The 27,607-nt window shown below is 41.7% G+C and overlaps 1 protein-coding gene across 2 annotated transcripts in view; it reads right to left on the minus strand.

Annotated features, from left to right (window-relative positions):
* The window catches only part of PCGF5 (polycomb group ring finger 5), a 42,745-nt gene extending 31,839 nt beyond the window's left edge, over positions 1 to 10,906 (minus strand). The window contains exon 1 of one of the 2 annotated variants that reach the window (XM_081329879.1): positions 10,345 to 10,906. The gene's annotated coding sequence lies outside the window, so the exon portion shown is untranslated. Of the gene's footprint in view, positions 1 to 9,270; positions 9,561 to 10,344 lie in introns of those variants that run through there. The other variant, XM_081329880.1, reaches the window with a different exon arrangement.
* Positions 10,907 to 27,607: the final 16,701 nt, after the last annotated feature.

Here is a 27,607-nt window from a genome sequence, read left to right on the forward strand (position 1 = left end):
GCAGCTCTTTTGTGATCTTTTTTTCTGTACAGTTATAGAGTACAGCAGGAATTGAAACTAATCCTTTGCAAGGTAATGGTAAAATGTTTTAAGAGAAATGTGATACAGAAATAGCAAGTACTTCTCAATTTAAGAAATCAGTTCATATATATTAATGACCAGCAGTTGTAATGGAAAAGAGACACACTCTTTTCTTGAAAAATGACATACTTCAGTCAACTTTTGGGGTGACTGCAGGGGCAGGGGGAAATTTGGAATGACATGTTTATTACAGCAAAAGTGACAATGGTATACAAATATGTAAGTCAACAGGACTAGCACACTGATTTCCAACTTTTTTGCTTCTCCTAAAATGGGACCCATTTATAATTCAAACTTGTTTTGGTTCAGCACAGAAATTTTATAAAAGCTGTCATACCCCATGCATTTTAAACACACTCATATATTTAAGACTTGTATTTTCTCCTATATAATCCAGTATGCTCTGAAGAACACTGAAATAACTATATTCTTTTATTTTGTAGTATGATGTATCCAACGATGTAAAGACACAGTGGAATAATATCTTAGAGACAAGAAAATACACTTTATGGAGTGATTATAGCTGTACTTTTAAAACTGTTAACAGTTCTGATCATTATATCTTAAAAACATTGAAGAGCTAAAAAAAAAGGCAGAAAAAAATCATTCAAAGTGATCATACAGCTTCAGCGACTCTGATATTTATTTATTTATTTATTTATTTATTTATTTATTTATTTATTTATTTATTTATTTATTTGTTGAATTTATATACCGCCCCATTCCCGAAGGACTCATATAAAGGCTACAATAATTGGGAAGCTTTAACTTTGAAGAAAAAAAGACAATAAGTGTTGTATGATTAAGATATGCACAGTACATATATGTATAAAGAAGTATCATACAGAAAAATAAGAATCTTGGGTCATCCACTGAGTTGAAATTGTAGAAATTCAAATTTTAAAAAAATCTTCACACGGCATAATTTATTTTTGGTACTATCAGAATAAATCAAACCACAAATTTAAATTGCTTAAGAGAGGTTAAAGTAAATTCATGGAGGTTAAGGTTATTAGTGGATAATAATATTGGAGGCAACAGGCCTCATGATGTCAGTTACAGAAGACGCTACATTTGTGATCTGCTTATAGGATTTCTGTAGGATCTGGATGATCATTGTGAGAATAAAAGGCTGGATGTGGATTATTTGGAATGATTAATTACATTTCTTCTTATATCTTTTTCCTTGCCACTTTTGACTAACTTTTGTGATAAATTTTAATAAAAAATTAAAACAATGCCACTCTTAAAAAAGATCTGCCTTTACATTTTTAAAATAGATAGGTGAAGAATCATAACATCTGCATGTTCATAGGTGGAAATTTCCTTCATCTACTTCTGAAAATTATTTACTGATGAAATTACTATAACCCAGTTTAAGAAACTTATAGGAAAGCAAGCTTTTGAACAATTCCTTATTTCAGGTTAAGAACTACAATATAAATTGGATATTGTTGATTGGGAGCCACCCAGAGTTTAATATAAGATGAATGCCTATATAAATGTATGAATGAATGAATGCAGATAGTCCTTGACTTTTATAAGTTCATTTAATAACCATTTGAAGTTAACGAGGTTTTTAACAGAATAACAGAGTTGGAAGGGACCTTGGGAGATCTTCTAGTCCAACCCTGTGCTCAAGCAGGAAACCAATGCAGCATGCCCAGGATCATGTGATCAAAATTCAAACGCTTGGCAACTGACTCATATTTATGACAGTTGGTGTTCCAGGGTCATGTGATCTCCTTTTGTGACCCTTCTGACGAACAAAGTGAATAGGAAAGCCAAACTTACCGTACTTAACAACTGTGTTACTAACTTAACAACTGTGGCAAGAAAGATTGTAAAATGGGGCAAAATTCACTTAAGAACTGTTTCACTTAGCATCAGAAATTTTGGGCTGAATTGTGGTCCTGAGGACTACCTGTAAATAAATCCACATTCAGATGCATATTATTATTATTATTATTATTTATTAAATTTTTATACCGCCCTTCTCCCGAAGGACTCAGGGCGGTGAACAGGGCATATCTTAAAACTACAAAAGTACAAAAGTTAAAAAAGAATTAAATTATTGCCCACAATAAAAACAATAAAATATATATATAAATATTAAAACCCTAAGTGATTCCCCATCAGGCCAGGCCAGCTTGTTCAAATAAATGGGTCTTTAACCCGCGCCGGAAGGAGCGGAGATCCGGTGCCATCCGGAGCTCAACCAGCAGCTGGTTCCACAAAGCCGGAGCGCCCACAGAGAAGGCCCTCCCCCTGGGGGCCACCAGCCGACATTCTCTGACTGGAGGCACCCTGAGGAGGCCCTCTCTGTGGGAACGCACGGGGCGGAGGGGAGTCGACGCCGGCAGCAGGTGGTCCCCGAGGTATTCCGGACCCATGCCATGTAAGGACTTAAAAACCATCACTAAGACCTTGAACCTCACCCGGAAGACAACTGGTAACCAATGCAGCTCGCGGAGCAAAGGTGTAACATGGGAGTACCGGGAAACTCCCAAGACAACTCTCGCGGCCGCATTCTGTACCAGTTGGAGCCTCCGAGTGGTCTTCAAGGGAAGCCCCATGTAGAGAGCATTGCAATAGTCAAGACGAGAGGTCACGAGCGCATGAGTGACCGTACACAGGGCATCCCGGTCTAGATAGGGCTGCAACTGCCGCACCAGGCGAACCTGTGCGAAAGCCCCCCTGGTCACGGCTACTACATGATCTTCTAAGGTAAGCCGTGCATCCAGGAGGACTCCCAAGTTGCGAGCCCTATCTACGGGGGGTAAAGACTCACCCCCCATAGAAAGTGATGGAACGTTTTGAATGTCCCGGGATGCCGGAATGTACAGCCACTCAGTCTTGTCAGGGTTGAGTTGAAGTCTGTTCCTCCCCATCCAGACCCGAACCGCCTCCAGGCAACGGGACATCACAGCGAGGGCATCACTGGGGTGGTTTGGGGTCGAAATGAAAAGTTGGGTATCATCAGCATATTGATGATACCCAACTCCAAAACCACGAATGATCTCACCCAGCGGTTTCATGTAGATGTTGAACAGGAGAGGCGAGAGAACCGAACCCTGAGGAACTCCACAAACGAGAGACCTAGGGGCCGATCTCTGCCCCCCTGCCAACACCGACTGCGAATGTCCCAGGAGATAGGAGGAGAACCACCGAAGAACTGTGCCTCCCACTCCCAATCCCCTGAGACGCCGCAGCAGGATACCATGGTCGATGGTATCGAAAGCCGCCGAGAGGTCTAATAGGACCAGGACAGAGGAATATCCCCTATCCCGGGCCCTCCAGAGATCATTCACCAGAGCGACCAATGCCGTCTCCGTGCTGTACCCGGGCCTGAAACCCGATTGGTACGGGTCCAGATAATCCGCTTCATCCAGGACCAGAGGGAGCTGATGCGCCACCACACTCTCAACAACCTTCGCAAGAAAGCGAAGGTTGGAGACTGGACGAAAGTTGTTCAAGACAGCTGGGTCCAAGGCAGGCTTCTTGAGGAGGTCTCACCACCGCCTCCTTCAAGACGGTGGGGAAATTACCCTCACTCAAAGAAGCAGATATCACCGCCTGGAACCAGCCTCGTGTCCTCTCCCTGGCTGCATAAACCAGCCAGGAAGGGCACGGATCCAATAAACATGTGGTGGAGCTCAACCTCCCCATAATCCTGTCCACTTCATCAGGGGTCACAGAATCAAACTCCTCCCAGATAACATTGACAAGACCGCCCGTGTCCTGATCGTCCGACTCTGTCCAGCTGGAGTCCAAACCGGTCCGAATACGAGCGATTTTATCCGACAGATGTTGACCAAACTCCTCGGCACGACCCTGCAAGGGATCCTCCCTCACCTCCTGATTAAGGAGGGAGCGAGTCACCCTAAACAGGGCGGCCGGGCGATTATCTGCGGACGCGATTATCTGTATTCTAAATACTGGCACAATTCAGAGCACTGACATGACACAATTGATTGTCCTTTCACATGCATATTGCAATTATAGTCTTGTGCAAGTTGTTATATGTTGTATCTGGTTCACTTACATTAGAACTAGATTATGAAGACAGGTATATTTGATATGGGTATTATCAATGAGAAGGTCTTTATAATACCAAAGACTGCATATATGTATGCAAATTGATATTATAAAAGTTAACATATTTGCTGTGACCAGCACAGCAAAAGATATCAATATCAATAATGCTGTTCTGCAACATTTTATTTACAAAATTCACGTCAGCATGCACATTTTAGGTGGTATACATGCTAATCTGCTAAACTAATACCTATGGAATTCTCTGGAATTATCAGCAATGCTAATCTATTGTAAATAAATAGGGTTTATTACATGACTAGTACTTTTATCATATGGCATATGAAATTTGTCTATCCTTACCACATTTTACTTAGACAATCCTTTTGTTAGAAGTTCTAACTACCGTATGCATAACTGCAGTAACACACAAGATAGTTTTTCAGAGACTTGAATTCATATATAAAGCCTTTTATGACTTGGTACTAAATTATCTGCAGGATATTTTTCCACTAGAATTGGCTCCATCGCTTCCTGCCACGAGAAACATTGGCCAAGTATAATTATTGAGGATTTGGGTGGGCAAAAGCCCAGAAGCACTGTTTTTCTGTAATGGTGCTGGCCGTCTGAAATAGCCTTCCACAGGAGGTTTTTCTGTCTCTCACATTAGTTTTGGGAAAAGTTAAAAAAAGAGCTTTTCTGAGCTCTTTTTGAGAAATTTTAACATCTTTGTAAGATATTTTGGTTGATTCACATAGTCTCTTTTAAGGTAGACCTCACTTACTGCCTCATTTAGCAACCAGAGACATGATTGTGTTAAAAGTAACACCTGATAAAGAAATATCATGAAGTTGTGCTTTCAAAAGAATAATAATGATTTGACCAAGTTTTTCATATGCAAACCATTTATAAATGAAGAGTATTCTAGATAAAACACTTCAACTTTTATGCATGGATTTGTATCTATAGCAGTTTGAAAACTAATGAAAAAATAGCATAGTGCCACCACTATCATTGTTTATTTGTCTGTTAAACTTACCACCCATCTTGCAGTGGGATTTAGCTTGCAACTGTTATATACCGCTTCATAGTGCTTTACATTATGTACTTTACCCTCTCTAAGTGGTTTACAATGTTAGCATATTGCCCCCAACAATTTGGGTCCTCATTTTACCAACATCAGAAGAATAGAGTGCTTGAGCCGTTCAGAATTGAACTCCTGGAGTGAGCAGTGAATTCTTTGCAATAGATATATATTGTGATATATACACACAATACATACATATATAAATACACACACACACACACACAGAGAGAGAGAGAGAGAGAGAGAGAGAGAGAGAGAGAGAGAGAGAGAGAGAGAGAGAGAGACTTACGATGTTCTCACAAGACCCAGAAGAGCTACAAAGACCTGCATAGAGCAGGAGAACCATTTGGCTTATAAATAAACCTGAAAAAGAGCCAGGTTATGTTTAACAAATTCAGTAAAGAAAGAAAAAAAGTTATGTTTGGAGAAAAACAAGATGTAGTAAACCACTACACACAGTATACCTTGGCCGATGGATCTCAATGGAAAGTGATAAAATAATGGAAATTGAATGGCGTGTTAAAAGTGATTGGCAGGTAATCAGCAAGCTAAGCACAATTTTCAAGAACAACCTCTCCGTATGCCTGAAATGTTTTTGGTCAGTGTGTGTTACCTTCTCTAACATATGCCAGTGAAACATGGACACTAACTTCGATACAAAAGCTATGAGTGGTGCAAAGAGCCATGGAAAGATACATGCTTGGCATCACTAGACAAGATAGAAAGACCTGCACATGGATTAGAGAACAAACAAAAGTATAGGATATCAAGAGAGTAAAAAAATTGAAATGGAAATGGGCTGGTCATGTAGCAAGAAGAACTGATGGCAGGTGGATCAAGGCAGTCATAGAATGGACCCCACTTGACAAAAAGTCTCTACGAAAGACATCAGCAAGTATTGTGGGTCCAATTGGCAAAAGAAAGCTCAGGATCATAGAGGTTGGAAACATACAGAAGAGGCCTTCATCCTGCAGTGGATAGACAGTGGCTAAAATGATGGTGATCTATTCTATTTTTCTTTCATAAGCACTAAATTATTATGGCATACAATAATTTAAAATTGCATGAAATATAAAACATAACATCAGGATTGAAATTTTGATGATCTAAGAACAGAAAGTTCTTGATTAATGCTTTTCTGGTTCGTATAACCAAATACTTTGAATAATATTCCTGTTTCTTTTTTCCCATAAGGGTAACCCTCTAGGCATTCTCACTCTCATAGGATAATGAAAAATCCCACCAATTGCTGGTATTCAGGAAAGCTTCTGAGGATTGATAAATATACTATGTTCTCTTCTTCCAGTAGGCAAACTGTTATCATGACTATTTTCCTTGCTGTCTTAATGGATAGGAAGATTTAATATTATTGGTTGGTGAATTTTTATCTAGCTATTTTATTTTGTATTATTTGTATTGTTTATAAGCCATTTAGAGCTTTTGAGAATTAATGGAATATAAATTGCAATAATACATATATTTAATTAAAAAGACCAACCCCCCCAATATGTAACTCAGATGGAAGTCTTCAAAGTTTTTCATATTTAGTAACATATTTTCACATGATGAATTTGTAGCTAAGCCTATTAGAACCAACTACTGCTACTTATATTTCTGTGAACTTCTGGGCTACAACTTCCTCTGCAAATGACAGAAAGTAACATCCTGATCAGAAGCTAAGAAAGCTACGAATATGCAAATTAGCTAGTGTAGTTCAAAGTCACAGTAACACTGAGTCTATAAACATCTACCCACACTTTAGTCTCTAGTGAGGATAAGCATGGATAAAAAAGACATTGTTGTAATTACAAAAAAATCAGTATTTATGTTGCATAAATGCTTTCTAAATCACAAAACCCATTAAATATTGTATCTCAGATGTTCTTATAGGATCTGAGCAAGATCTGAATCTATTAGACAGAGCTGATACTTTAACCAGCTTGTACAAGGATGAAGTTTTCAGGTCTCCTCATAAAGATAGGCAAGAAATTTAAAGAGAAAAGGCAACATATGATACAATATATGAATACTGTTGAAGCAAGGATAATTTGTAAGGTTAGAAAGTCATGGTAAAGTTTAATAAATTGTACCGGTAGAAATTAAATTCAAGTTAAATTTCTACTGATCTTTTGCTTTCAGCTTATTTTGCCCACTACTCCTTACTCTTTCTTACTTTGTTCAATGAAAGGGAAAGACATGCTGGATACATATACATATTGTTCATCTTTTTAGCCATCCTGCAGCTCCCGGATCTTTGCTGAAAACCAATTGCACTGTTTTCTGCTATTTTGAAGTGGGAAACATTCTATCATAATTTAAAAGGAATGTACCCAAAAATCCCCACTCAAAATGTTGCTGTAACTATATAAATGTTCATGCATATTTTGTAGTTCTCAGCCCTATAGTATTAATTGTGGCTTGGCCATCAAATGTTTATCAGAATTTGAACTACGTCACAGCAGACCTACACCACTATGCAAAAAATAAACCCCACTAAGTTGTGTAGCTCATATTTCCTAGTAGATACTCAGAGCAGCAATCTAATGCAAATTAAATTTAGTACTCTACTAAAATTAGTGCTGAGTTAGCTATTTCTGACTAACTTTCCTCAGAAATCTCAGTGGGGCTTAACATGTGATTCAGTGTATGTTTATTTAGGCTATTTCCACACCAATGATTTATATTGTTCTATAGTGGGCCAATGCTGTGGTGATATATTATAAATGAAGGCAGGCTTTAGATTCCTGCAGCAATAACTAGATAATACTATGAGATACTATAAATCAATAATATGGAAATGGCTGTGCAGCTAAATTTCACTGAATTCAGGGTGATTTACTCCAATAGCACTAGGTTTAGGATTGTAATTGTAACTTAAATTTAATTGAGATGAGTCCATCAACACAGCTGATGGGCTTAGTTCAAACTTCTGTCCATTAAACCACACTGGTTTATTGCCAATGATTTCAACATTAAGGCTCTGAACAAAACAATAAATGAAGAAATGATTCTGTTTGTTTTACTTGGATGGAAGTACACTGCAGTTATGCAAATCAAGAAACCTGTTTTAATACAACATTAAATGATTGCATATCCTCGGACAATAAATGTTTCAAACCCCCAATAATCTACCATAAAAACTGGCTATTTTATCATGTTCTGCTGTGGTCCATACTACTATGCTTAGTATGGTGGCATCTCCATACTAATTTTTTTTTTATTTAGAAACTCTTCTAAAAAAGCAAGACAACAGAACTTAATGAAGGGGCACTGCTAGCCATTGCTTTGTATTTAAATTAAATGTATATTACATAATTTCAACAAGCTGAAATGCCAAAATGTCTTAAAATTCTTCATAGCAAAGTTAACTTCTGTAAAGGAAACCAAAGGGAGTAAGTAATATGTTAGAGAAATAAATTTACATTTCATCATTTCATATCTCTCTCCTTTTCCCTAAGGCACAACCCCCACCCCCCATGTTCTTGAATAAAATTCAAAGCTTCTACTAATTGCAAACTAGACGAATGTCATCTTGACATTACTCCTCATTTAGTCATATATTTAAGATAATTTAACATGCCAAGACTAAATAATAATAATAAATACAAAAGCCCAAAAGTTCAGTTCGGCTCCAAATGAAATTTGTTGGAATGGACACCGAAAAGTAGACCACCACCCCCCTTTTTAATTTTTGTTTCTCCTACTGCACTACACCATCCCTGTCTACTTCGATCCGAGATCGCAAAAGCACCACCCTTAATCTAAAGCATGCACGCTCGCGGGCGCGCGTGTAGCAGAAGTGAGTCACTATTCCAGGGAACTGATGATTCATCCATTCAGTCATCCTTTTTCAGGCCAAATTAACAAGCAAAACACACGTGGTAGGTTTCTAATCCACAAATCCTTTTTACCCAGAATCGGCGGGATTCGATACGCCCCCGAGTTCTTTCAACTCCACCCACGGCTCCAAATATCGATTACCCCTCTTTTCCTCCCATGACGAAAGCAACCCCCACCCCACCCCGGGAGAAAACCCAACACGTGCCCGACAAGATAGGGTAACACACCTCAGTCAATAGGTGACGTTTCCATCCCGAAAAACTCTTTTTTAAAAAAAAAAAAAAACCCACGTCCCTTTGGACTCAGGCACCTGCCTGGTCAGGTGCACGATCGGTTCTTCAGTTTCACTTTTGAGATTTTGACTGCGCGTGTGCAAGAAGCTTTCCTCCGGCTTGAGCAGGGCCAGAAACATCGCACCCGAGAGAGAGAGAGAGAGAGAGAGGGAGAGGGAGAGGGAGAGGGGGGGAGAGGTGTATCCGGCTCTCTCTTCGCCCCAGTCACAACTTGCACCGTTCCTCCTCCTGTGACACCTTACATAATACGGGCTCCCAAGCAAATCAAAAGAGGAAGCCAGCCAGCAAGCAGAGCCGCCTTCGGGCACCGAGAGGAGCAGATGCTCCTCCGGACCAGCCACCCTTCGCTCTTTTGGGGGGGGGGGTGGAAAAAAAAACCCCGAGAGACGCCGGTTGGGCTAGAAAAATCCGGAATGGAAGAAGCGACGCAGCAGCCTCAGGCCGCCCTCGCCCTCGCGGCCGGGGTGGGCTTTGCTTGGCCGCCCTCGGTTCCCCTTTGCCGAGGTTCAAGCCAAAGGGTCTCTTCGGGTTTTCCCCCCAGCCGCCACCACACACACACACACACACACACACACACACAGAGACCGTTGGGAAATGTCAGCCTGGCCGAGCCGCTTCTCTCAGCCCGCGCGCGCTTGGGAGCGGCTCCGAATTAAGCGGGGTTTGGGGCGGGGGGAGGAGGGGAGAAGAAGCGGGGTTTTTTTGAGGCAAACAAGAAAGAAGTTAAAACTCTCTTTGCCGGTCCTTGGGAACCGCGGCGGGCGAGTGTCCGCGGCTCCCCGGGCTGCTTCCAGGCGCGAAGCGGCCGGAGCAGAGACGCCGCTTCCCTCAACTTGTTCTGACAGGGGAAGCCGTTCCCCCCTTCGCCTCAGCCGCCGGCCCTTCGCCCGACGCCTTCGTTCCTCACCCCTCCCCTCCTCCCCTCCCCTTCCCTCAACTTTCCTCCGGGGTTGTCGGAAGAGAGTTGAAAGGGAGCGCGGGAGAAGAGCCGGGGCAGACGGCCCTTACCTTCCCCCCGGAACGCCCCGAGAGCGGAGCCCGCAGACGCAGCGCCCGAGTCCTGGATGGTGCCGGGGAGCGAGAGGTGCGCTGGAAGCTGCCGTTCAGCTGACAGGAGTTCCGCCGGGGAGGGGGAAGGAGCGAGCGAGCGAGGGAGGGAGGAGGAGGAGGAGGACGTCGAGAGTCTGCGAGGAGGAAGGCTCGCGCCGCGGAGTGGAGGGAGCGGTGCAGTGGGGGGGGAGGGGGGGAGGAGGACTTTCCCAGAGCTTGTTGTTTACGCATTTGCTGCCCTGCTCGGTGCACACAATTCATTCTCTGATTGGACACAAACTGGGGCACAGCCTTGTCGCTGCCCGCCCGCCCTCTCGTCTCGCACGGCCCCGGGGCGGCCGCCGCTCGGAGCCCCCTAGGGAAGAGCGGCCCGGGAAGGCGGCTGGCAAGTTTGTCCCGCGGAAGGGACTTCGGCTCCCGGGAGGCAAAGCTTGACGCACCAGCCGAGGAGCCAATGGCATCCAGCGGGCCCGCAGCGAACGCATCCTCGCGCGCGTGCGCGCGCGCGCGCCACCGCTGGTCCAAGCTCAACTCTCTCTCTCCCCCCCCCCACCCCACTCCACTCCGCCCGCGAGGCATTCATTTCCCACCCCCCACCCCTCCCCCCCTTTTTTTTTTTTTACCCTTCCTGGTCCAGCCGCACACACGCTAACCAGGACGCTGGAGCAAGGAGCATGTGCGTGGCCCTGACGCATGCTCCCTAAAGCTCAGTGAAGGCGCAGTGACGCTGCTGCCCTTAGATGTCCTTTTTTTCGTGCCGCCTTATCGACGGGAGTTTTATTTGGTCTGCAGCTCCGAACCTTTCGGGAACTGACCTCCCGTAGGAAGGTTGTTGGGTTGCTAAGAAGGAAAAACTAGGACGGTGCTCTTACCGTTTTAGTCTGACCCGTGGGAAAGTAGAGCTTTAAGGTGCCCGCGGAGCAGTTGACTCGAGAGAGAGTCAACTCGAAGTCAACTGATCAAAATAGGAGTGTGTGGAGTTTTAGGGGGAAATGTGCGGTGTGTTCGCGTCAGCGTTGACTGGCTGGATGGGTCCCTGCAATTTTCTTGGCAAGGTTTGGGAAGTGGCTTGCTTGCGTTGCCCGCTTCCTAGGGCTGAGAGAAAATGACTAGTTCAAGGTCACCCAGCTGGTTTTGCGCCAAAGGTCGGACTAGAACTCAGGATCTCCTGGTTTCTAGCCTGAGGCCTTAACCATTACAGAAACTGACTATCCCCCAGCAATAGAATGGAAGGCTATTGTGGATGATTTTGTCACCGAGGACTATCTGGAGAAGTGCAACTAGGGCGAGGGTGCAGATCCCAGGAGCCAAAATTTGAGAGATGGCATACAGTTTGTCTGTGCCTCTGTGTGTCCCTGAGATGGAACTTGCCCATTTGATGTAAAATGAAGCAGTAATTCGAAATTCATCCTTTATACTGTATAACTGGATGCAATGGCTTGTGCTAGTTGCTAGTTTTGGAGTGGGGGGGGAGCATGGTTAAAGATTGGTGTGTTCAGGTCTGTACCTGATGATCTGCAGGAGAAACTCACTCCAGGCTGTGAAATACATTCCCTGGAGATTGCTTAGCATCCAGTAAATTGACTATTAAGCTTAGGGACTTGAATCCAAGTACTGTACCCCTCAAAATTTCAGGATAATCCCATTGACATAATGGCATAACTGGATGGGAGTTTTTAACTGCTATTATGGTAGTAAGGAAAGTAGATTTGGCCACAAGATAATCTGTGACTAGCAGGCTAGACCTGAGGATTACAAGTGATAGAGAACCTCCTCGATTGGGCAAATTAGCTTCCCAAAAGGGCTTTTAATTACACAGCATATTCTATAAAACTGTGAAAGAAAATGGAGTTTTTCAACATCTAAACATGAGCCCAAGATGATCCAAATGCATATTCAAGGTGGTGGTAAGATTTGATGTCTGGGTTTTACCAAGAACATTTCTCAGTAAAATATTCTCCTGGTCCAAAGCTCCTTGATGGCTTAGCCTGTCCTTGTATTCCTGGACTGGTGCAAGTTTTAAAATCTGTGTTTTCAGTCTTACTGTTGTGTGAATTCTTTCCCTTTGTTTTTGTAAATAGAAGCTGTCAAGGAGCAAATCCAGGTTGAAACAACTGACAGGGCACATTTTTTCTCTGTTACTTGCCTATCATTTTCCCTACCCCAGTTGCCACTACTCTGGTTGGAAAAGCATTTTTATTAAGAGACAAAGAATGGCATTCCTGCCGCCTCATTTCTCATTTAACTGGACCTTTGTTTTCCACTGCTGCAAGGAAATGTAGGTTTTTCTATTATTTGTTTACTAAATACTGCTCCTTTGTCTTTTGATAAATAATATCTTTATCCCATAGACTGCCATCAAGCAATCCAATCTGTTTCATCATTCATCAACAGTCTGTTTCATCATTCAGGACAACTAACTAACGAACGGACAATATACACATCTGGCTAATCCTAATTTTTAGCAAACTATTTTCACCTGGTTTTCTTTTGTTGCTGGTCTCAGCTCAACCTTCCCCAATCTCTTGCCATTCAGGTGGCTTGGGAATACAACCCCTTTTGGATCTGAAATGCCACCATATTTGGAGGGTGCCACTTTAGGAATTGCTTCCTCTATTTTTGCACCCCTTCATCCACCCACATAACCAAGAGAGGGGAATAATTCACAGTTACAAAGATGAATTACTGCAAAGGACTGATTTGGATTTGCCAGCTTTTCTGGGTTGCCTGATCTTCTCAATCTTTTCAGTTCCTATAGGTAAAGGACAAGGTGGTGCTCAAAATCATATTGGTCTCTAGCCCTATAGAGCTGTATATATAGGAGCCTAGTGGTGTAGTGGGTAGAATGCAGTATTGCAGGCTAACTCTGCCCGCAGCCTGGAGTTTGATCCTCAGGGGGCTTGAGGTTGACTCAGCCTTCCATCCTTCCAAGGTCAGTGAAATGTAGCCCTGATTTCCAGAGTGGGCTGGGGTGGGGCAGTATGCCAAAGATGACACATGGTGAAAGTTGCAGTAGTGCTATCTAGAAATCCACCATTATCCTCTACTGAGAATCCCTATGCATGCCTGTTTAGTGGTAACTCCTATTGAACTCAGTGAGTGAGAGTTCTGAGTAGATATATATATATTTTAATCCCATTTATATCCCACCCTTCTTCGAAGACTCAGGGCGGCTTACAATCTAAATCACAAATCAATGTGCATAGCAATAGCCTTCATTCTATGTATATGCCTGCTTATTAGGGTTTTCGGCCCCCCCCAGCGGCATTTTTACAAAGTCAGCTTGTTGCCCCCAACAATCTGGGTCCTCATTTTACCTACCTCGGAAGGATGGAAGGCTGAGTCAACCTTTAGCCTGGTGGGACTCGAACCTGCACTAATTGCAGGCAGCTGGTGTTACTTAAGGAGGCATTAGCCCACTGCTCCACCAAGGCTGTTTATGAACGAGAAAATACTTCCCCTCCTATTTCTTAAAAAACAAAATGCTGTTTTTCAAAATAAAGCATTTCTTCCCTTCGACTGATCCTGCAGTATTATCTACCTAATACTCATGCAGTGTTTAAAATTATTTTCTTAAAAAAAGGAAACGTCAAAAATGGTTGTTTATCCAGTGCTTTTCAAGGTAACTTGCCACGCAAGAATTAAGTGAAAGAAGCTTTTCCTGGGCTGGGGGAAAAAGCAGTTTGGAAAGCAGAACTTATTTAATTTCTGCACGGCAGCTTCTAAAAGCCATATGAGCTGTGCCAACAGAGGATGCCAATCCAAATAACGCTTAAAGGAAAAACCAGGTTTGTTTTCAAAACATCTGGGAAGGGCCTAAAAGTGCATGGTTGAAACAGCATGGAATTCGTGTCCTTTATAAACAGCACTGTTAATTCACAAAAAACTCTTAAATCAACAGCTTCTGAAACATTCCTAGGGAGTTTGAGCTTTTGGATAGATACTCTGAGGGGAGATCTTTAAGCAATTTGTTTACCTTGTGTTTAGCTACAGATACATTCTAGCCAGAAGTAACACCTTTAAATCCCATTAAGTAAATGGAAAAGTTATGGGCGCACTTAACTTTTTCCCATGGCCAAAGCGAAATGCTAAACTTTTAGGGGACTTTGCTCTTTCATTAATTATATTTATTTTACAATGAAAAGACTTTTTCTTTCTTCCTTTCTCTTTTCAGCATCCAAATTCTCTCATAAAGGTTGAAATGAAATAAACGTTTTATTGCAAAGTCCAAGATATTTTAAAGTACTTTGTTGTTTAGTGTCCTTTTTCTAAATACAGAGAGAACTTAAGATGTGTTTATAAAAAGTAATGTTTATTGTAACATTATTTAGATGAAGAGGGTTTCTTTGCAGGGGACCAGAGGAAAGTTATATTTACGAGCTCACTTCATTAATGTAATCAAATAAACATTCAATTTGTAGACTCTGTCATTTACTCTCAGATAATACTTTTCTAGGAATTCTGAAACCCAAAATGCTGATTCATTTAAATACAGATTTCCATGGTGCACAAAGCATAGACGAGTTCATCTGGCTAGATTATTATTTTTATAATTATTACAGGTTCATTTCCTCCATGGGTGGTTTACTGTTTTTTTAAAAAGTTAAATGTAAAAAAAATCTATAATTATTTCAGGTGGAAAGAACTACCTGAATTTGTTATATTGCTTTTTAACTAAATATTCAATTTCAAGACTTCAATTCTCCTTTTATATCTTTTTTTCTTTAAAAAATAGAATGTATTTAAATTCCCTCTACACAGCTTACTTTTCTCACCCATGTCTTCTGTATTATAGAACTAAGAGTCATCCGTGGCAAAACTAATATAACTTTATAGCCATAGAATTTATGACTGGCAACATTTTTCCTAGAACCTAAAGTACAAGGCTAATCTATTTGGCATCTCGGTAGTCCAGGGGTCTTCAAACTTGGCCCTTTTATGATTTGTGGTCTTCAACTCCCAGAATTCCTCAGCCAGCATGCCTGGCTGAGGAATTCTGGGATTTGAAGACCACAAGTCATAAAAGGGCCAAGTTTGAAGACCCCCGCTCTAGTTTAATACTAAGTATACAATATTATTGGGAGAAGGGAATATTCAGAATGTTTACTGAGCAATCAAGTACAATGGATGAACTAGGAAACTTGAGAGGAACAAACTCCTCTGCAGAATTCCCAAGGGAGAAATACAACAGCTAAACCATAAACAATGGTTTATAAACCACATGGCTTAGCATGTTCCTGCACATGCTAAGCCAAAATCAAAGAACCCTCTCATTTGCTTCAGGCACTTCCACTGTTCTTGCTCCTCATGCCTTTGGAAATAGTTTGAGGCTGACTCACAACTGTCTTAATTGACATGAATCTCAATACCCAATGAGGTCATGAATATATCCTCTAGTGCAGGGTGTCAAACTCGCAATGTCACATGACATGTCGCGATGTATCATGACTTTTTTTCCATGGCCGGCAAAAGGGTGGGCATGGTTTCGCCAAGACGCATCTGGTCCGCGGGCCAACAGTTTGACACCCCTACTCTAGTGTAATCTTCAATTAACCAATATGTCGACACAACAGCCAGCACCTATTCTTTATCCACATTCTTAATGGATACGATATTTGGCCTTTGGAGCTACAAAAGGGAAAAAAAACCTCCATTGAAGATACATGTTTCGAAACTGGGTCTAGAGCAAATCCTGCTGAACTGTGGCTGAGCTGAAAATAAGACTCAGCTGCCAAACACAGAACATGGTTAAAGAACTAGCTAGAGAGCAACAATTCTGAGATTTGTGTGATATTATTTTGGTGTAATGTATGAAGTCAAGCTATTTTGAGTTCAAAAGAGGAAACCTCAGAATGAAGTGATTTGCTGAAAAAAGTGAAAGTGAAAAGCTGAAAAAAAATTGATAACTCTGCCTTCACCTCCATGGAGATCTGTCTACTACAGAACATAATTCAAGTGCAAACTCAAGCAGAAAGTTATGGGGTTTTTTTAATTGCCTTTTCCAGAAAAGCGACCTAGCTGAGGGAGGAGTTGTGAGTTAACTCTTGCAATCAAGCTACCCTATTTGTAACCCTTTAGATCTGCTGCCATATCTCACTTTTGTCCAGATTCTTTTTGAACGATTCTGTGGGTGTCATTGCTCTCTTTTGCACTCAAGTAGTTTCCTCAACCATCTTCCCCTTTTTCATTCTTACTCTGTCCATCGTTGCTTAGTCTTGCTTCAGTTCATTTGCCTAACTTTTCATTCCTGTCCTTCACATCCCCTTTCCTTTTTTTTCAGGCTTTTTGCAACATCTTTACGGAATTCTGATCCCCCCCCCATTTATTTAAAGACAGTAATTTTTAGGCATACAGGTAATCCTCTACTTACAACCACAATTGAGCCCAAAATTTCTGTTGCTAAGTGAGGCAGTTGTTGAATGAGTTTGGCCCCTTCTGCGACTTGCGCAGTTGTTAAGTGAATCACTGCACTTGTTAAGTTAGTCACACGGTTGTTAAGTGAATCTGGCCTCCCCATTCCCCTTCGCTTGTCAGAAGGTCAAAAAAGGTAATCACATGATCCTGGGACACTGCAACCGTCATAAATATGAGTCAATTGTCAAGCATTTGAATTTTGATTGTGCGACCATGGGAATGCTACCGTGGTTTCCTGCTTGGGGAGGGATTGGACTAGAAGAACTCCAAGTGACATAAGTCACTTTTTTTTAGTGCTGTTGTAACTTTGAACAGTCAAAAAATGAACTGTTGGTAATGGAGAGCTATCTGTACCTTTTGATGGAGGCTTCCTCCCTTCATTTATTCCTTCCTCAATTTATTCTTGAAATGACGGCCTTTCTTCTCCCACCTGGGCTTCCTTCTTCCGTCATACTGTAAATGATAGCCCTCACCTTCTTCCTATATTTTTTTTCTGCAAGCAATGTCGTGAAGATTCTTTGCATTTTACTAGAGTAACTGAAGGGGGCTTCCTTATAAGGAACGGGGGATAGAAAGCTAGGAGAACTTGGAGTGGGGAAAGAGAAGAAAGGCAGTTAATACGCTTTACAGAGTAAAAGGGGGGAAAGGAAAGGAAAAAGATTTCAGAGGGCCTGAAAGAAACAAAACCACGGATAACTCTGAACCATGTAGTCGACAGTAATTCCACAAATAAGTAGTTCAGCTCCACTAAATGAAAGCATCTCACGTCATCTGCTCCTACAGTACTATTTGAATTGTTGAAAAAGAGCTAAGCTGAATAAATGAGAGAAAAAGGGAGGATGCCTCTCCTCGATACTTCGGGTTCAGTCTAATTAATTCCTCTCTTAATCTTAATTTCTTTTACCTCTTTTGTGCTTTGGGTCCACCTATTGGTTAAAAAAAAGAAATTTCTTAGGTATAAGAGCTACAAAGTTTATTGTTTGGTGGTAGATTTGAGCGATCGACAGGTAGTCCTCGACTTACGACTGCAATTGAGCCCAGAATTTATGTTGCTAAGTGAGACATTGCTTAAGTGAGTTTTGCCCCATTTTATGACCTTTCTCACCGCAGTTGCTAAGTGAATCACTGCAGTTGTTAAGTTTGAGATTTGGTTGTTAAGTGAATCTGGCTTCCCCATTGACTTTGCTTGTCAGAAGGTCGCCAAAGGGGATCCCGTGATCCTGGGGAGCTGCATGAATTGGTTGCCGAGCATCTGAACTTTGATCACGTGACCATGGGGATGCCGCAACAGCCGTAAGTGTGAAAAACAGTCATAAGTCACTTTTTCAGTGCTGTTGTAACTTTGACCTGTTGTAGGTCCAGGACTACCTCTACTGGAGTTGTACTTACTCGTGCTCCATATAATCTTAGAAAACGTTATATCATTTCTGAGCAAACCCCCCCCTCTGTTTTGCCCCAGAGAGTAGTCCTCTGGCTCATTTCCACCCTGTGTAGACGAGGTAGTGCCAATCAAGAGATGAAAGATGGAAAACTCAAGAATGGAGATCTGTTAAGCACTGCTAGGAGAGGATTACCTGGAGTGTGGGGAAGAGCTAATCTGAGCAAATAAATGACCCAGTTAATGCCAGAATTCTTGGCATTTTCTTATGGTAGAATCTGATCATCCAGGCAGTTTGCGTTACAGGAAGAAATAGATAACCTGGAAGTCCTGTTTATCGGAATAGCCTGATATTCCAAGCTTCCAAGAAGAATTCCAAGGCAACCTGTTGCAAGTCTGCAATACAGCCAGTGATACTAGAGAAAAACATTAGACCATAGTCACTTGTTTTGTGAGGTAGACGGCTATGTAAATTTGTAAAATAAATAAAATAAGCCTGAAGTTAATTGTTGACTTTTAGCTAAGGCTAGGAATGGCTGCATCTGGATGATTTATGCACAGAAATCATTGTTACAGATAGAAACAAAGTGGGTTTCATTTGGTAGAGTTGCTCTTCAATGCCCTGTGCAACCCAGATGTATATAAATTGAAATTTCTTTCTTCCTGATTGGCTTCAAAATATGTCAATTCTTATAACAATCGTAGCTGTCGGAGCACAACGTCTTATTTTCACATTAGGTATCATGTATCAGTCTTAACTGAGTTTTGTCTTCAATAATCAACATATGCACAGATCCTGTTCAAACAAGGTGAAAAAAGCTTTGATAAGCTGTCCCTAGCCTTTATTAATATTTGTTCTCTATTAAAATATCAAATATGTAACTAAATAAATATATTTTTATCTTCCCTGTCAGACATAAAGTACAAAACATGAAGCATGCATGTTAAACAAAACAGCAGCATTAGAAACAAGTTTTTTCCCCCCTATGCTGGTCAGTATTTAAGAAAGCAGCAAGAAATCAGCAGAATCTGTTGTCTCTCTCAAAATAAACCTGCCACTGTTCTTTTTTTTCTAATTCGTATTTTTATTCAGTTTGGATTGCATAGAAGCTTTTTCAAGTCACCTTTTGACTAAAGATATGGTGGAGGGAAAAAGTATTGCTTTGTATTTTGATGGGAAACAATTTCGCTCACAAATCCCAAATTAAAATCCCAAACTGTAATCTATTTATTCTTTGGTTTACACACCTGTGTAAATGTGATGCAATTATTTGATCAAAAAAGACAACAAACAAGGGCACATTTTTGTCCTATAAGTTTTATGTGTAGACTAGGAAAAAAATGTGTTCTATCTGAGTAGGAAAAAAAGCACTATAGAAAGAAAAACATGCCTTGTTTTAATTTCTATGAGCTAATAATTAAACACTAACCTATAGACATACCTGGTCTCTGTGAAGAACAGAAAATAACCATGTGTTGTGTCACAATACAGGGGAATCTTGAATATAAGAATTAGCTTGCTGGCTAGGGAATTCAGAGTATTGTTGTCTACCCAACCTAAAAGTTGCTAACGTTGAAAAATAGTGGACTGGAATAAAATTAATTAAAGAAAAACAACCCTTTAACACAACTGCCTCTCTCTCTCTCTCTTCCCCCCCCCCAATTCTCCATTCTCCATTTAATAATCACTTTCAAATTCAATATAAAGTATATTTTAACAATGATTTCTGCTTCAACACTTTTTGCAGTTTCAAATTTGGAGTGATATTTTCTTTCTTTTTCACCTAAATTCAATGCCTGCTTTTTCTTCTAAAGTTGAGCTGTCCAACTATTCTGATGTGGCTTCCTGAAATATCTTCATTAATATACATAGGTAAAGGTAAAGGTTCCCCCGCACATGCGTGCTAGTCGTTTCCGACTCTAGGGGCCGGTGCTCATCTCCGTTTCAAAGCCGAAGAGCCAGCGATTGTCCGAGGACGTCTCCGTGGTCATGTGGCCGGCATGACTGGACGCCAAAGGCGCACAGAACGCTGTTACCTTCCCACCGTAGTGTTCCCTATTTTTCTACTTGCATTTTTACATGCTTTCGAGCTGCTAGGTTGGCAGAAGCTGGGACGAGTAACAGGCGCTCACTCTGTTACGCGGCACTCGGGATTTGACCCGCCAAACTGCCGACCTTCTGATCGACAAGCTCAGTGTCCTAACCCACTGAGCCACCGCGTCCCTTTCTTAATATACATACATAAGTGTTAATGATTTCTAACATGCACGTAGGTAGCCTTTAGAACTCTTTTCCATTATTGGTCTTTTTTTGTTGTCCTTCTAAAATCCGCTTCAACCTGTACTAACTTTTCTTTCTTTTTTTACAGGGAAGCAGATGAAGAAAATGACCAATCATTGGCCACAAACCTTTATGAACAATGTCCCCTTTATGAACAATATGATGAGACAATTTTATTAAAAGGCCTCTTTGACAGCTATCCTTCTGCAAAAGAGACTGTGTGTGTATATGTAAATTATTATGAATCATTGATTTTCAACCTGCTTCAAACAATGATTTCGTTTTGTGTGCAGCAAAGCAAGAACAAACATAAAACAGCAATAAACTAATCAGAAATGCTCCACCTGAGTGTGCATGGTATCAGCCTTACCAGGTAGACCAGACAGGAAACATGATCAGATAAGCTAATTCTACTTTATTGCAAAGCTACATTTGTAGAATCTTGCAAGTCTGAAAAAAACAACTTCCTGCTGTCCCCTTTACAGCCTGATAACTAAGCGAGAGTCCCTCCTGACCATTTATTATGCCCACTATGAAGCTGAGGGGCTATGTTATCTCTTATCTGGCCATCTCTCTTATCTGACCAGAGGAAGCATCTCTTCACTTGATCTCCCAAGGTCATTCCCATTTACCATTACACGTGCTTTTCTCAAAGGATCTTTTTCAAAAAGCAACTGGAGTATGTTTTCTCCCTTGAGAGAAAAGAAGACTTTTCGCTTCTCATTCAAGAAGCTTCATTGGTTCTGGTTGACTGGTGTGTGTGTGTGTCTGTGTGTGTGTGTGTGTGAACGAATCAGAACTAATCGCTCCATTTCCCCCACCCAATGGTGGGATTCAGCCAGTTTGCATCACTTCGGCAGAACCGGTAGCTAAATTTTTTGTTGCCCAGGCCCAGAATGGACTTCCGGAAGCAGCATCCACACAGAGAACCAGTTGTTCACATATTTGAATTCCACCACTGCCCGCACCCTACCCCACCATCCAGCCAGAACTGATGAAGCTTCTTGGATGAGAAGCGAAATGTCTTCTTCTCTCGGAAGGGGAAAAAAAACACCAGTCCAACTGCCTTTTAAAAAAGCACCTTTGAGATAACCATGACCTGGATGACTGCGAATCTCCATGGACATTACATATGGTCATTCAGCTGAGCCAAAGGAAAGATAAAATAAAGCTATTTTTATTGCCTTAAGGAATGCAAGAAGGAAGAAGGATAAAATTATTTGAAACTGCACAGGCAGATACAGTTTTGACAAGATGATATTTGATCTATCTCAATGCTATGCAGTGTACAATCTGATAGATGATTCCTACTCTTCAAATTGTGCCACTGGAACTCTAAAATTGGTGGTTGCACAGGCCACCACATTCACCTAAGGCAGACATGTCAAACACAAGGCCCGGGAGCCAGATCCGGCCCGCGAAGTGGTTTCATGTGGCCCAGAAACAGTGAGGGAATGGCCCCCGCTGCCTTGGCTCTGGCCCAGGCTGGCCAGGAGCCAATGTACAATTTTGTGGTGGTCATCTATGCTGAAATACATTCAGTCTTAGCTCCGCAAGGCCATCTGGAAACAGTGAGGGACCGGCCCCTGCCGCATCGCCCCCGCCCCCTGGGCACACGCTTGGGGAGGTATCACCCTTTGTGAGGAATGAAGAAATGCACCATTGCCTGGAAGTGGCCAGCACATGGCCCTGCCTACTTCGGACAGGCTAGGGGCTGGGCAGCGTTGTGATTTTCTTCAGATTTGTGCCATCTGGCTCAGCCTCGGCGCTGTGAGGAGAGGGCCATGTGCTGGCCACTTCCAGGCGATGGTACATTTCTTCATTCCTCATGAAGGATGACACTTCCCCAGCTGTGTTTCTTGCCTGTTTTTCTCCCTCCCTCATCTCAAATATTTTCCCATCACTCTGTTCTTAGGAAGGAAGGAAGGAAGGAAGGAAGGAAGGAAGGAAGGAAGGAAGGAAGGAAGGAAGGAAGGAAGGTCTGAGGGAAGTCCTGCCTTAGTCCTTCCCTGCTGTCTTTTCACCATCCCCTTGCCCCCTCCTCCTGGCCTAATCTGGGTGGTCTCCCATCCTATTGCTAAGGAAGCTTTGGAAACAAAGCCAGGTCTCCTCACATGGAGAGGAAGTGGGCCTCCCTCTTGATGTTGCCCTCATACCCATCATGAGCAACCTGGCTAAGGAGAGCAAGCACAGCAGCTGGGCACCCCCTTGGGGAAGTGGGGGTGGGCTTAGTGGTGTGGTTGCTTGAGGGCTAGGCTGGGCATTTGACCTCCGCATCACCTTCCAGCCTCCCCCCCCCCCCGCATGGCCTGAGAGGAACAGTGAGGCTCCTCCAGTGGACCATGCCTTGGCACTTGCCCCAGTCCCATCTCCTTCTGCCAGAGACCCTCAGATTTGTCCCACTCCTGCCCAGGCCCCCATAAGCACCATTGACGTGAACAATGTAGAGCTGGCCATGCCCACCCAGTAGGTCACACACACTCCAGCCACGCCCAACCAGTAGGCCACGCCCACCCTGGACACACCCACCCAGCCCCTCAAGGGTAACTGGAATGCTGATGCGGCCCTCAATGAAATTAAGTTTGACACCCCTGACCTAAGGTGACTAATATGTACAATTCATGTAAAATGATTCATAAATAAACCTGGTGACTACTGTACAATTTTGTCTAGAGTCCTAGATTTGACTCAGGTAATCCCCTTTCTTATTCTCAATGCCAACATAACCACTTGGGCTTTCTCTCCCTGTGACTTTAGAGGCACATTAAGCATATCTGCAGAAGTGGAAGAAATCTAAATTAAGATCAGCTGGTTTCATGTAGAGAAAAACTTTTCTGTCATTATAAAATTAGCAATAATAGTGTTATCTCCTGGTAGTGGGATCTTTTTTGTTAGGTTCATTTTTTCCTATTTCTTAATGAACACCAGAATAATCCAAGAAAATAATCAGATTACTTAAACATTTGGGTTCTTCCTAAATGCACTATCTAATTGCATCTCCAATTTATCATAGTTACTTGGAAAGTTTTTGGATTTCTTCCCCTCATTTTACCTTGTGAATCCATCTTACTTGGTTTCGTTGAATATTTTACTAAGCAACATGGGACTATCCAGATAGCACAGGTTTCAGCACAATCAGCTTCAGCCATCTTGGCCACTAGCAAAGAATTGTGGGAACTATAATCCCAAATTTCTGGAAAACACCCCTTAATAATTACCTCCTGCCCTATGATATCCTAAGGTGAGAGATCCTGAGGCTCAATTCAACCATCTCTATGTAACCATTGATTCTTCACCCCTGCTTAGGAGCAGCCCTCCTGCTGAATTGGCCAGAGCAAGACAGCAAGGTTACAAATAGATTGGATCTATGCCTGGTGATTAACCATGGTTTATTTAATCATTCTTTCTTAAAGGCATCTCGATAAGAAGGGTTCCCCTGACATGCTAAATCATAAAACTGGGCGCAGATTAACTTGATATGCAAACCCAATCACAAATAAAGGTAGTCCTTGACTTACAACAGGTGCTTTAGTGACCGTTTGAAGTTACACAGGCACTGAAAAAAGTGACTTAAGACGGTTTCTCGCACTTATGACCATTGCAGCATTCCCATGGTCATGAGTTCAAAATTCAGATGCTTGGCAATTGACTCATATTTATGACTGTTGCAGTATCTCAGGGTCATGTGATCCCCTTTTGCGACCTGGCAAGCAAAGTCAAGGGGGAAGCCAGATGTATTTAACAACCGTGTTACTAACCTACCAGCTGCAGTGATTCACTTAACAACTGTGTCAAGAAAGGTTGTCAAATGGGGCAAAACTCACTTAACTGTCTCATTTAGCAACAGAAATTTTGGTCTTAGTTGTGGTTGTAAGTCAAGGACTACCTGTATTTTCTTTTGCTACTAATAGAATTCAACTATTAGTTTAATAGCAACATTTGCTACTAATAGAGTTCAACTCAAGTTCAAGATGACTTTAAGCCAGACACTAGTTTTCAGCTCAGCTAAATTCTCTGATTTTTGTAGTGGAAGGTAGAGTTTTAAGTATTGGGTTGCTGGAAAAAAATAGGGCATAAATTAATCAGTGTTGAATTTTTTTCCCCTTCGACTTTTGTCAAAGTTCTGACCTATGAAATATGGTGAAATGTTTTTGTCATTTTGTTTTAAATGGATTCCAAAAAGCCCATGGCCTTGAGACTTTGAAAAATAGGTAGATGCATTTTTAAACATACAGATAAAATAACATTGTAAAAAAAGGAAGTAGAATGCAAGAGCATGAGATAAAGATAAGAACAGGAAGCAGCATGCAAGAATGTGGAAAGAAGGATGAAGATGAAAATATTTCTGTGACTTACTAAATTTATTCCATTTGGAGATGTGGTTTTTAATTGTTTTTTTTAATGACCATGACTAGCTTTCATTCACAAAGTCTGTGAGAGGAAATTGAGAAATAATGAATGTATTCATTATTTCATATTGGCTTCAAAGACCTGTGACATCTGCCAGTTGTGAAGAAATTGGTGGGCTGTGGTCTATTCCTTAAAGTGTTGCAATGCCATTCTTTTCTTGCAATTCTGTTTTCTGCTTTTTACTGTATTTAGCCAACACTTGTAGTAAGCCAAAACCTTTTTAATAATAAGTTGCTCAGGAAGAGTAAAGAATTCCTTATAGGGATGAGCTTTAATGACTTTTCATAGGGCTCAATTCTTTCTTGTTGTTAGTGTTATTATGTATGTTATTATAGGCTGCTAAAGAGCGTGGTGGCTTGTGTGATTAATACATTAGGTTGGAGGTTAGCAAGCCTGTGTTTGAGACCCAAATGTGGGGTAAGGTTGAGCTCCTGTCCTTTGCTTCAGCTCCTGTCGGGGATATTAAAGGAGCTCCACTATTCGGTGTCTCCCCAGGCAACGGAGATGTCACTGGATAATCCTTTCAACCCGGAAGCACTTTGGTGCTTCTGACACAACTGCTATGCCGGGCTATAGGCTGCTGATTGATGAAAGAGGCTCTGAGGTGATTCTGGATATTAGCATACATTGTGACTCTCATTTCAGTTTACATGCTAACTTTTAGCTTTATTAATTTATGTAGGAGAGGGGTTGTAAAAAATCATTTATAATGTAAGGTAGTCATGGATTTAGGAAGTTTGAGACTGTCATTATGGCTCATTGTCCATTTTTTCAAGATGTGACTGATGTGCAACAGGGAACAAAACAATGTGTTTAGCATCCTGCCTTTTCCAATGATAATGCAAGCTCAGAAATACAACCGAAAGAAATTCATAAATATTATAAAAAAGGAGAAGGAACAAAAGGAGGAGGCTTCTGAGAAATTGCAAAGTAATTTCAGCACAATGAAGTTTAACTCCCCAGATTCTGCATCTTGTTGTTGCTAGACATGCAAACTGAAGCAACAATTTAACAAATAGTAAGGGGCGAAAATCTCAGGTCAAGGAAACAGTAAATCACAATAGTGGAGAGGAGAGTTTCTTCTAAAATTTCTCTACAAAACCACATAGCAGCAATCTTCATTAAGGTCATTGATGGGGAAGGTTAAAACTTCCATAAATTATTCCCATCACAATTGGGGGGGGGGAGCAGGATGGTACAGAAGACTTAGCCTCTTCCCTCAATCCAGATGAAGAAAGTGGTGGCAAGAAGAACTCCTAAATGCCAGAATGTCATCAGTTCTCCAGCTTGGTCCTCTTGTTGGCTAGAAAGCACCTCTACTATAATTTATGCAGGCAGCTTCCATCAACTTTCTGTTTTTATTTCCAATAATGCTATATTGATCAACCATCCAGACACATTGTAGTGTACAGGTAGTTCTCTACTTACAACCATTTGTTCAGCGACCTTTTGAAATTATAATGATGAATGAAGGGATTTAAAGGTAAAAGGTAAAGGTTCCCCCGCCCTGGCGTGCTAGTCGTTTTAAAACTTGTACCCAAAATTATGGCTGCTGCAGCATCTCTACAGTCACGTGAACAAAATTTGGGCACTTGGCAATGCATGTCTCACTTATGGCCGACTGCAGGGACACTGCAGCTGTCCCCTCCTGCTTATCATCCCCCCCCATCTACTCCACTGGGCCCCTTTGGCCTATCTAATACCTGGCCTGGTCCTCACCATACTTTTTCCTTCCTGCCCCACTGAGTCCCACATCCTTGGGCTTACTTCTGCCTCTGTCATATCTCTCTTTACTTACCTTTCCTGAAGATTGCCTCAGAAAAGGTGAACCAGCAAATCGGCTGTGTGGCCTTCCTATATAAATGCCGCATAGTGCCGTCCGAGAAGCAGGCACCATTTTGGAAGCCACTGCAATTCTTGGATCACCCCATTCTGGATGTGGCAGAGGTCATTTCACACTGATGCGGGCTTCATCTTGGGAATTTATATTTTGATGGTTCTTACTTCAGGCAGCAGATGTGAAATATGGAGAGAAGCAACCATAGCAGAGGAGAACAGAGGCCTCTAATCTGTCCGGCACTCTCTTTGTTTCTTAACCTCAGCAACTTTAAGATATGTGGACATCTATTCCCAGAATTCCCCAGCCAGAGTTTGTTAGGGAATTTTTTGAGTAGATGTCCACACATCGTTAAGTTGTTGAGGTTGAGAAACACTGCTCTAACCAAATGTCCTTCACCACATTTGGAGAAGAACCAATTCCTTGTGCTCAGAGAGGAGACTCATATGCTATTTGAATATGGAAATGGGAAGAACACTACATTTTTCTTAACCTGACAAAGCTGTAATGAAATATTTGTTTCTTTGATTTATGTTCCATCTTTTATTCAGGAACTCTTTTCATATTTTTCTCCATAACAACATTTCTCTTCTTCTTCAGTCATTCCCTGCTCTGATGCAATCCAGATTAAACAGAGCCACCTTCTGCTTGGAGAAGTTCCCTGCGTATGGAACAAATACATACATTTAAGAAATGTCTCTTGGAACATTCTATAATATGATTTATAGTGCCAGAATGAACTGGGAATAGTTGTCTATGTTTAAAGTCCAAAGATACATACATTTGGCTGAAATTCCAAATTTTCAGGCATAATGCTCCTACTACTAGATATTTTAGTGCCCAAACTTATTTTCGTGGCTCCCACATCATGCCAGGTGGTGGTAAAACGGCTGATCTTTAG

This window comes from Vipera berus (genome assembly GCF_964194415.1).
Source record: "Vipera berus genome assembly, chromosome: 5".
NCBI lineage: Eukaryota > Metazoa > Chordata > Lepidosauria > Squamata > Viperidae > Vipera > Vipera berus.